We start from the raw sequence: 12537 nt of genomic DNA on the forward strand, positions 1-12537 counted from the left end.
ATATTATGTTTAACTATATTTAGAGAATAATAGTTCAACATATTAGTTATTTATTTTTATAAATATTTTTAGAAAAATATTAATATATAAGACCAGGTAAAAGAATCATATTAATCCTTATTTTCTAAGTAATTAATTGTTTGTCAAAGATTTGAGGTATGTTATTAGTATATTTTGTATTTGTTAATGTTGATTGTTTTTTATTGATTTTGTAGGTTGTATTTAAATTTGTTGAAAAAGTGTATTCAAGAAGGATGTTTTTTGTGAGAACTAATTTGATGATTTTTGAAGTTTTTGTGTTTAATTAAGAATTATGTTCTATCACTTTTAAGTTTATTTGTATTTTTTAGTATGGATGAATTTATATTATGTAGTATGAATGAATTTATATTTTATAGTGTGGATGATTTTCTGTTTAAGAATATAATATTTATTAATAGTTTTAGGTTAATTATATTTTGTAGTAACATATTATATTTAATTTATATAATTTTAGTTAATTAAAATATAAAATTTTAATATTTAATATCGGGTAATGGGGTACCCGATGAATCAGAGATGGGGATATAAATAGAGATACCCGTCGGGTTCGGGTAGTAATTTGAAAATCGGGTTCGGGGATGGGTACTTCACTACCCGATGGGTAGGGTACCCGTTGCCATCCCTATCATTACTCGATTAAAATATGAATTTTTATTTATTATTTTCTAAATATACTAAATACTAAATATTAAAAATAAATATGAAAATATTATTTACTTGTATAGTTATATTGTAGTAGTCATAGGAAACACATTCCATAATCCAATCAATAAAAATCATAGAAAAACAGATACAACCAGAAAATCCTGAATGTCTTCCCATCTAATAGAGTCGAAAGCTTTCTTGATATCTATTTTGAAAATCACTCTCCGAGATATTTTCTTTTTCTTGTAACTTTTTAAAAAGCTCTGCATGAAAACAATATTATGAGAGATTGTCCTACTAGGGATAATGTCAGATTGATTAAGATTTATTATTTTTCCTGTGACATTTTTAAAGCGTTTAGAAATGATTTTTGAAATTATTTTGTAAACCACATTGTAACAGGAAATTGGTCTGAAATCTTGTACTTTTTCGGGCACCGCAATTTTGGGGATTAAGGTCAGGACCGCTGTATTCCATTGTTTTCACATCTTCCGGTTTTTGAAAAAACTCTAAAACTCCATCAGTAATATCTTTACTCACAACCGATCAATTGTCTTTGAAAAACTTCGCATTGAAACCATCTGGACCCGGGCTTTTATTTCCATCAATACTGAAAAGAGCTTCTTTAACCTCAACCCCCGTGACAACATTATTAACTCGCGACTATCCTTAACAGAAAATTTTCTATCAATAATCTGATACAAGGAATTTAGGTGACTTTGATGCTATTTTTTTGTATCAATTAGCTGCTTATAGAACTCGATAGCCAGATCTTGTACACCCTTCTGACCCTGAACATATTCTTCATCATCATTCTTCATCTTGTACACGTTGTTTCTCATGTTTCTAGCCTTGCATTTCCTGTAGAAGAAACCTGTATTTTTATCACACAACGAAAGTCAGCTCTATCTTAACTTCTGCCTAACAAAGTTCTCTTCAAGTAGACTCAGCTTCCATAAGTTTTCGAGTGCATCCCTCTCTGTCTAATTGAGTTGTTCATCACTATCATCCCTTAATAAAATTTTCTAAACCTTTTACAGTTCTTCTCTTGCAACCAAAACTCTACTGGAGATATTGCTGAACTTTTTCTTGTCAAAGTTTTGGAGTTGATTCTTCAGGATCTTAAGCTTTTCAGAAACCCTGTACATATTGGAACCCCTGACATCTACAGATCATACACTTTGAAAAATATCATTGAATTTGTCGTTTTCCATCCAAAAGTTGAAGATTTTGAAGGCTTCTTGAACCTCTTATCCTTTTTTCAGAACAATTTAATCGGGCAATGATCAGAAATTCTAGGATTCAGAATATGAAGTTGACTTCTCAGAAATTGGTTAATCCAATTCTCATTGACCAGACATTTGTGAGCCAAACTTTGATCTCATCAACCTACCATCAATCTTACTTCTGTTACTAATACTGAATCTACTTGTGTCTCCTATGCCAATAAAGATTTAACTTGGCGGGCAACTATGGCTTTAGAGTTTAATGTCTTACTTCAGATTAATATTTGGGTTTAAGTCCCACAAACTCTCAAAATGTGGTTGTATAAAAATAGAAATTCAAGCTTAAACGTAAGGCTTATGGTACAATTGGACGTCACAAAACATGACTTGTCGTTAAAAGGTTTTCATCAACAATCTGAAATTGATTATGAAAAAACATTTAGCCCGATTGTCAAACCAACTACTATACGAACAACTCTCTCCCTTGTAGTTACACATCAGTGACCCATCCACCAACTTGACGTCAATAACACATTTCTACATGAAACATTATTTGAGGAGGTTTATATGGCTCAACCACTAGGATTTACACATCTTGACTTACCACACCATTTTTATTGTTTACAAAAAGTCATCTATGGTCTGAAACGAGCCCCATATACCTGACACTCTACATTGTGCAGTGCCTTGTTATCGCTTGGTTTTGTTGAGTCTAAGTCTGATACATCTCTTTTTCTTTATCACTTGTCGTGTTTATTAGTCAATGTGGACGATATCATCTTTACAGATAGCTCCTCGACTCATATTAGCTTCATTATTTATAAATTACGTGACATGTTTCCTCTTAAAGACACGAGAGATATTCATTACTTTCTCGGGGGAAACTACTCGGGCAACTACAAAGCTATTTCTTAGCCAGATTCAATTTTGGAGAGGGCTAAAGTGCTTGATGTCAAACCTCTTCAAATCCAATGGTCTAGTTCTTCTTTTTCTAAAACAGGATGGTGAACCTCTTATTGATCCATTTTTAAATGTGCATAAAGTTTAAAATGAAGTTCAAATCTGACTGTTCAAATAGAAAAAAAAAAAACATAAAAGAATGATTATAGGTAAACGTTTAGACTAGTGATCAAACCAACTATTTATAAATACATAAAAGGACTTAATATTTTACTTATCTCAGGTGTTCAAAGAATTATGTATATATAATTAATCTCTGTTAATAATTTTTATAATTTAAAATAAAAGATGAACACTAAAGATGTAGAAAAATTGCACCTACAACAAGAATAAAAGTGAGATCTACAGTTTTTATTCAAGTGGTGAATGTAATCTAATTATCATAGGAAGGTATATAATTTGGTTATCATTGAACTTTATAGAATAAACCGAACAAAGTTTACAAAAATTCGTAAGCTAAATCTCAAACTTGACAATCATGGTAATGCTTTTGATGGTGAAGGTTGTACTCATGACAATCGATAATCGAAAGTAAATACTCATGATGACAATTATTATTAGTAAATTGTTTAAGCATGAATATGAGCAATAGAAGTGAGTATAGTACCTTCACAATATCATGTTCTTCACAATATCATGTTGATGTAAAAGTTAGGTAATATTAATATATATGCATAAGGATATATACATGAGAAATCCTTCCTATTTATGTGAGATGATCAATTGCTAATATTTTGTTATTTTCTACACTAAATACCACCAAGATTGTATTTATCTTCAATTTGGTAGATAAATTAGAAATAGAGTTTCATATTGACACAATTGATAAATCACAAGAACAATCACTGCATAATTGCCACATAGTCTTGCCCGAAAGACCCAATGGGTTTGATTTCAGATATTTGTGTCTGTTCGAGTTTGAATTCAAATTCGAACGAAGAAACTTAAACTAAGTCTTGAACAGTTGAATATAATCTAACTTGTTAAGATGGTTAGTTTCTATTTGGTTTGTATTTTTCATTTTACTTTATTGAATTTATTGAATGGAAGGGGATAGGTTTTTTATAATTTAAGGAATAGTTGTTTCCAAAATAGGGTAAAATTGCAATGTTGTATTCATAATGTTTTTTTTTGTTGAAGACCTCCATACAGTGTTCTAAATGGCGGTCGAGGCGGCCGTCTAGGCGGCGCCTAGGCGGTAGGCGGTCCAATACCGCTCCGCCTATACATGAGGCGGTCAGATTATTTAATTATTTATTATTTTTAATTAATTAATTACTAATATGAATATATATATATCAATAAAAAAACTCTTTGAAATGACTCTTTACATTCCAATTCATTTATCTTCTTCTTTTTCATTTACATATTCTTCGATCATCTAATCATCTTTCTCTTCTTCAGCTCGTCTACATACTTATTTTTGTTAAATGTTACTATGTTAGAGAATATAAATTTGACTTTTTAGTAAAATGATAATTATAGAACATCTTTATTATATTTATATTCAACCGCCTAGGCACCGCTTAGGCACCGCCTAGGCACCCGAGGCAGTAGGCAGTCACTTACCGCTCCGCCACCGCCTACCGCCGTTTAGAACACTGCCTCCATACATATGGCCATGAGAAGTCATGCAAAAGTAAGAATTTCTAATTTATTTATGCAATATACTGTTTATATTTGGAAGGGTAAATTAATGTCGAAACAAAAAATTTCAAAATTTTAATGAAGGTTTTTGTTTGATATTTATTCTTATGTATATGTTCAATGCGAATATTGTTATTGCTAATAATGTTATTGTACCAAAACACTTATTAATAAATTGAACAATATCGTTCTTTGCAGTAAATTTTTGTTAATCTTTTATACTTAATATGAATTTCATATTAGATAAAGAAAGATCAATAAAAAGTACTAAACTAAATATTGCTCTAGTTATTAAAAATTGTCCTAGGTGCAAAACACTTTACAACAACAATAATATTCTTGTCAAAAACATACATATGAGGAAATATCAAACAAAACCTTCATTATAACTCACAAAATTTCATCTTCATATCAAATGACCAATTCAATAATATACAATTTATTGAAGACAAACAAGAACATTCTTACTTTTGCATGGCTTCAAATGGCAATATGATTGAAAGCTTTGAGCTAGAGAATCAATAATATGGATATAGCATTTAGGAAACAATATCAAAACATAGATCCTATAATTCAATAAAACCAAACAAAATAATAAAAAGAAGATTCAAGCAAATGCAAACATTACTCACCATCATAGCATGTTTAATTTCAATCATCGGTTCAATCGAAACTGAAGAGATGAGTTCAGAGGCTTAATTGCAGTTTCTTCACCCGAATTCAAATTTAGACCTGTTGATTGTTCTTTCATAAGATTTCATGGTGTTGATGACAAATACAAATAGTGAATAGTGAAAATGACGTATTGTAAAGAGAGATGTCAAACAATTATGGTAATGCTTTGATAGTGAGGATTGAACTACTTTGGTAAAAATATATATGCATAGGAAAAGCTCAATTGGTAATACTTTGTTACAAGAGCTTATATTTTCTACACTATTTGTAAATTGTATCACAAAGATTGTATTTATCTTCAATTTGGTAGATAAATTGATAAATCACTTTTACAACCACTACATACCGAGGTGCTAATTGTTACCTAGCTTTCCCCGAAAGACCCAATGGGTTCGATTTCAGATATTTGTGCCTGACTGAGTTTGAATTCAAATTGGAACGAAGAAACTGAATTGAACCATTGAACATAGCCAAACTTGTTTGGATTGTTGGTTTCTATCTGGTTTGTATTTTTTACTTTACTTTATTGAATGAAATGACTATGTTTTTATAATTTAAGAAATAGTTTTTTCCAAAATAGGGTTAAATGCAATGCTTTATTAATAATGTTTGTTTTGTTGAGGACCTTCATACATATGGCCATGAGAAGTCATGCAAAAGTAAGAATTTCTAATTTATTTATTCAATATACCGTTTATATTTGGAAGGGTAAATTGATGTCGAAACAAAAAAAATTACGGGTTTTAATGAAGGTTTTAATTTGATATGTATTGTATGTTTTCAATACAAATATTGTTACTCTTGAAAATATTATTGCATCAAAACACTTATTAAAAAATTGAACAATATCCTTTTTTTAGTTAATTTTTGTTGATCTTTTATACTTAATATGAATTTCATATTAAATATAGAAAGATCAATAAAAAATACTAAAATAAATATTGCTCAAGTTATTAAAAAATTGTGCAAAAATCTTTACAACAACAATAATATGATCTAGTCAAAAACATGCATGGGAGAAATAAACAAAAACCCATCATTATAACCCACAAATTTTCATTTTGATATCAAATTACATATTGAATTAATATAAAATTTGTTGAAGACAAATAAGAAAAAACTTACTTTTGCATGGCTTCAAATGGCAAAATGATTAAAGGCTCTGAGCAAGAGGAACAATAATATGGTTATGGCATTTAGAAAACAATATCAAAACCTAGATACTACAATTCAATAAAGCCACAAAAATAAATAAAAAGAAGATTCAAGCAAATGCAAAGGAGACTCACATCATAACATCGGTTAGATCGAATCCAAAGAGATGAGTTCAGAGGCATAATTTCATTTTCTTCATCCGAATTCAAATTTAGACCGTCGCATATATCTGAAATCAAACCTATTGGATGTTCTTCATGTCGTTGATGGCATTCAAAAACGAATAGTGAAAATGATGGATTGTGAAGAGAGTACTAAAAAGAGAAAAGCCAAAAGACCCTTGAGATTTCGTTCTCGAAAAGTAAGGAGTCTACAAGATACGAAGAAATATGATAAAATTATTTATATTAGATTTTAGATGTTTCATCCTAACCCAATTTATGTTTGTAAGGGTGTGTTTGTTTATATTGATATGGTTGTTTATGGATTAGACTAATTCCTTATCGATTATCAAATTGTCACAAGTGTAATTGACCAAAAACTTTCATTTCATATTTCTATAAGAAACTGCAAAAATAGTTTCAGGATATATTAGTATTTCAAGTTCAAGGATTCTATAAGAAATTTTATAACTTTTCTACATTCACACAAATTTACATACTTAACCTAGTTTCTCTGCAGAAAGCAAATAAAATTTGGAAATTAAAGCTAATAACTAAGTTTAGTCAATTAAGTTCCTAAACATGAAAGAAATCTGTAACTAAACAAAAATTCCTAAATTTAACATGTTGCAATTCACACTAATGGGAGACAAACTAGATGAAAACCCCATTAAATCATATCTAATATCAAATGACCATTCAAATAGCAACTAACAATTGATCAGATGACACATGAGTGAAATTCATCACAACAAACTTGATAAAAAGATGTAAGATATTTCAACATCATCAAGGGTATTTATTATTAATGCAGTACTACCAAGCTACGACATAGAAATGGAACAGAGAGTTGAAAGGACCTACCTGTGTTTGGCCTAGAGAGAGGGTTTGGTGATTTAGTCGGCTAGGGGAGACAGTGAGGATGACGGCTGCGATGAATAGTTGAATATTGAATTAGGTTAGATTTTGATTAAAATGTTTTAGTTTTTAATAATTTCATTAAAATTTTAAAAATGCATCTTAAATTTTGATAAAATTGATATTTAAATTAAAATTATAATTATAACATTTTTTATTAGATTAAATATATTATGGTAAAAGATAAAATAAAATAAATAAATTCTTTTTATATTTATATGGTAGTGAATTTATTACCTAAGGTATTGAATCAATTTGTTTTATTATATATATATATATATATATATATTCAAAAGATTCTTGAAGATATGTTTAGTTTAATATTCAAATATCTATTACACGTTACTTTTATATATAAAAAAAATTAATTATGAGTTTTTATTATCACAGCTAGCATGGATCCGTGCAAATGTACAGGTAACAGTATTGAACATATCTTGATGTTAGATCTTAAATCACCATCTTTGGACGAATCAGTATATTTTGAAATTGATATTTTCGATATTCAATCTTTTTAAAATATTTCAGTTTCACTAATTGTAGTTGATTTTCTAAATAATAAATATATTAGGATTAGATTGTAAGTTAAAGTAATTGAAATGAAAGATAAGTAGAGAGAAAATTATAATGAAATGGAGAAGGTAGAGAATACAATATGGTTTGATGAAACCAAGAGTCTCTTGAGAAAACCAAAAGTCTTTTTGAGAGAATGACATTATCCTTAAACAAGGCAAAATGATTTGAGTTAAGTAATTTGGTGATGATATTAACTAATTGATCATCAATAAAAATGTATTTGATGATGAGAGATTTTTAGGGAGACCATGTAATAATTTGGGTGTAATAATTTGGGACGAATGAAGGGCCCATGGTTGACATTGAATTTTCAATCGGTAATTATTCTCGACTTTAACCATCGGTAATGATTTTCTCGACTTACCATCGGTAATGATTTTCTCGACTTACCATCGGTAATGATTTTCTCGACTTTAACAGTCGGCATGACTTTAATAGTCGGTAAAAAGAACATTGAAGTTGGGATCAACTTTTATAGTTAAGACATATGTAGAAAATGTGAGATGACAAAATATGAAGTTTGATGGTGATGAAGATTAAGATGTTCAAAATGATGGAATTTAAAGAATGTGACGATGAACATGAAAATATTGAGAAAATGATGGGGGATGAGAGAAAATATAAGTGTAGAAATAATTGAGAGAGATTTTAAAATTTTAAAAATAAAGATGGTGTAACAAAATTAAGGATAACATGTGTGGTTGAGACATTTAGAGGAAGACATGTTGATGAGATGAGTTTGTAGAAAGACATCATCTCAAAAGTTAAAGACATAAATGAGAGAGCTTTTATAATTTTAAAGATAAAGTGGGTGTAACAAAATTTTTGGGAAAAACGACTTAGCGTCATTTCATTAAAAATTCCCAAAAACGGGAAAAAAAACCACGAGTTTAAGAGATCATTCTAGACAGGCCTAAAATGATTTTGAAGTCGTAACATTCTGAATAAAAGCTAAAAACGTAAATGAATTATCTGTTTACAATGCTTTCAATTCTAGTGAGTTTAAAAAACGGTAAATTCCAGTTCTTGCAGATATTCCAGTTCTACTCCGTGCTTGGAATCCTCTCCACGTTCCCGCGAGGGCGCTGCAATCCGATACAATATCTTTCCATAACTCGTCAATGCTCTTGCGGGTTCTGTTATATACCTTTGCATTCCGTTCTTGCCAAATGTTATACACCACTGCTCCAAAGCCGCACTTGAACACGCTTGTTGCAAATCTATTTCCCTTGGCTTTGAGTAGTGCCGCTTCTTTGATTTCATTCCATTCGCTCGGGAAACTGATCAGCTCTAGGCTTTTATAGAATCTGTCCCAAAGCTCCGAAGCAATACAGCAGCTCCCGAATAAGTGATCTATGGTTTCTTTATTTCCTATGCATAGAAGACAACTCGCGTCCGGGATGCTCATATACTTACTAATACAATCACGTGTGCTGAGTCTTTCCCAGAAGGCGAGCCATAGGATGAACTGGTGTCGAGGGATAATCTTCGTTGACCATACAAGAGGAGCCCATTCTACTTTCTGCGCTTTTTCCCGGTTACCTCCCATATTTTCTTCAATACCAGCTTCCCATTGTCCTCAGCTTTCCATTCATGAATATCTGGTCTGTCGTGTAGTTGTATGTTACTTATATGATCAAGTATCCTCTTTCCTTCTGGAATTCTTTTCAAGAGAAAGTTCCAATTCCCGTCTTTGATGTCTCTGATTTTCGCTTTTGCGCAGTCCCTTCTGATACGAGTATTTTGAAACTCCTCCTTGTCGATGATAGGACGGTTTTCAAACCAAGAGTCGTGCCAGAATAGAGTGTCTTTCCCGTCCCCTAGTCGGATGTCATAAAGATCTGCAATATCGCTTCTTAGTTTAAGAATCTTTTTTAGAGACCAGCTCATACCTTCGTGAATTTTGTAGGTCCAGATGCTGGTTTCGTGTTTCATAAACCTCGTATGAGGTGTAACAAAATTAAGATTAACATCTGTGTGATTGAGACATTTAGAGAAAAGACATGTATATGAGATGAGTTTGTTGAAAGATATCATCTCAAAAGAGAAAGACATAAATGAGAGAGAGATAGAAAGACATCATCTCAAAAGATGAATGACATAAATTGTAACGAAGTCACAACCAGGACCTCGATGATCGAACAGTGAAGAATTATATTGGAAAGTGAATAAAAACTCTAGATAATGAAACAAACTGAAATGAGATTTTGTCTATTGAACTTAATTGAAATAAGAACACGATTACAATCCTTAAATAAAGTAAAGCAACTAAGACATTAAACTAAAGACATGAAGAGTCTCATTACTAGATAAGATCAAGAGTCTTGGACAATCCAAGAGGCTCTTTAACAACCAAAGACTCCTTAATTATTATTATTATTACTTTAATTTATAACACTCCCCCTTAAAGTGATGCCCGATGAACTAGTCCCAACTTAGATCGTAGATTTTCGAAAGGACCTTTAGGAAGTACTTTTGTGAAGATATCAACAACATTGTCTTCACTCCTTACTGCAACCATCTCAATGATTCCCTCTAGTACTTTTTCACGAATAAAGTGATGCTCCAACTCAATGTGTTTTGTCCTCGCATGAAACACAGGATTTGAAGTCAATTTAATAACACTCAAATTATCTCCATGTATAGGAACTGGATGATCAAACTTGACATGAAAATCCTCCCAGAGTCTACGAAGCCATATGCACTCCTGTGCTGCGTGAGTTGATGCTTTGTATTCCGCTTCTGTTGTAGACAAGGATACCGATCCTTGTTTCCTACTACTCCAAGATATGTTAGTGTTTCCACAAAGAAAAACAAACCCAGATGTGGACCTTCGATCGTCTCGATCTCCAGCAAAGTCAGCATCTGTATATCCTTGCAAAACAAATTTCGCATCTTTCTCATATAGTAGACCAATATCTAGCGAGGTATTAATATACTTCAAAATTTTCTTCGCTTCTTCGAGGTGTGGTTTCATTGGCTCCTACATGTATCGACTCACCACTCCAACTACATAAGCAATGTCAGGCCTTGTTATAGTCAGATAAATCAAACTTCCCACAAGAGAACGATAAGGACGAGGATCTGGTAGACATGTTCCTTCATCTCGACTAAGTCTGGGATTTACGTCGAGAGGAGTATAGCTCTTTTTTCCATCAGTCATACCAAATTTTTCTACCAACTTCTTTGCATAGTTGATCTGCGATACAAACAACCCTTTATCGAAATTTTCGATTTGTAGACCAAGGAAAGTTCCAAGTTCACCAAGCTTCTTCATCTCAAAACGAAGCGAGAGCTCATCTTGTAGACGAGCAACCTCATCATAGTTACTGCCCGTCAAGATTATGTCATCCACATAAAGAAGCACCACCACCATCTGTCCATGATTCTTCTTTATAAATAGACTTGAGTCAGATTTTGAAGCCTTATACCCACAAAATTGAAGATATTCTGCAATCTTTCCATACCAAGTACGCGGGGCTTGCTTTAATCCATATAGTGCCTTCTTAAGTCTACAGACCAATTGGGAACCATCAGTCTTCTCGAATCCAGGTGGTTGTTCCATATATATTGGACGATCAAGTTCTCGGTAGAGAAATGCATTCTTGACATCCAATTGTCACAGCTTCCATCGAGAACTTGCTGCTAAGGACAACACAGTGCGAATTGACGTCATCTTCGCAACTGGGCTGAATTTCTCCTCGTAATCTTCTCCATACTTCTGTGAGAATCCTCGAGCGACCAATCTAGATTTGTATCGATCTATGCTTCCATCAGCCTTTCGCTTGATTCGATACACCCACTTACATGTGACTGCTTGAGTATCAGGAGGCTTCGGAACAACGTCCCATGTCTCATTTTTCTTGAGAGCATGCATTTCCTACTCCATTGCTGTCACCCATTCCTTGACATTTTTTGCTTCATTATAAGAAGTGGGTTCCTCGTCGTCTATTGCGTTTGCCAAGAAACAAGAAAATGTTGTTACAAAATTATCATCCCTGAATCGACAGGGCCTTACAATGTTCCTTTTTGGTCGAAATTCCCCATTATGTTGTTGACTTGATTCTTCCTGATGTAGACTTCCTGGTAACCTTTCACATTTGGCTCCTTCATCGACTGAAGTATCTTGAGCTAAGTTAGGGCTCCCCTGTCACTATTATTACTACTACAAGAGCTTTCCGTAGACGTGGGAATGGGAAGATCTGTCTGAACAATTTCTTCAACATCCTTCATATAGTGCGAAGAAATTTCGTCGAAAACAACATCTCTCGACACAGTGCATTTGTGGGTTGATGGATCCATACACCGCCACCCTTTCCTTCTCTGGTCATAGCCGACAAACACACATTTGACTGTCTTCGCATCCAATTTGCTCCTTCTCGAGTCTAGAATATGGACATAACAAGTAGATCCAAAAACTCGAAAATGTTTAACATTTGGCTTAAAACCAAAAAGCATCTCGAATGGAGATTTGAACTCATTCGGGCTAAGCGAAACTCGATTGATGACATGAGCAGCACAACTCATGCCTT

Source organism: Impatiens glandulifera, chromosome 2 (genome assembly GCF_907164915.1).
Source record: "Impatiens glandulifera chromosome 2, dImpGla2.1, whole genome shotgun sequence".
In the NCBI taxonomy this organism is placed as follows: Eukaryota; Viridiplantae; Streptophyta; class Magnoliopsida; order Ericales; family Balsaminaceae; genus Impatiens; species Impatiens glandulifera.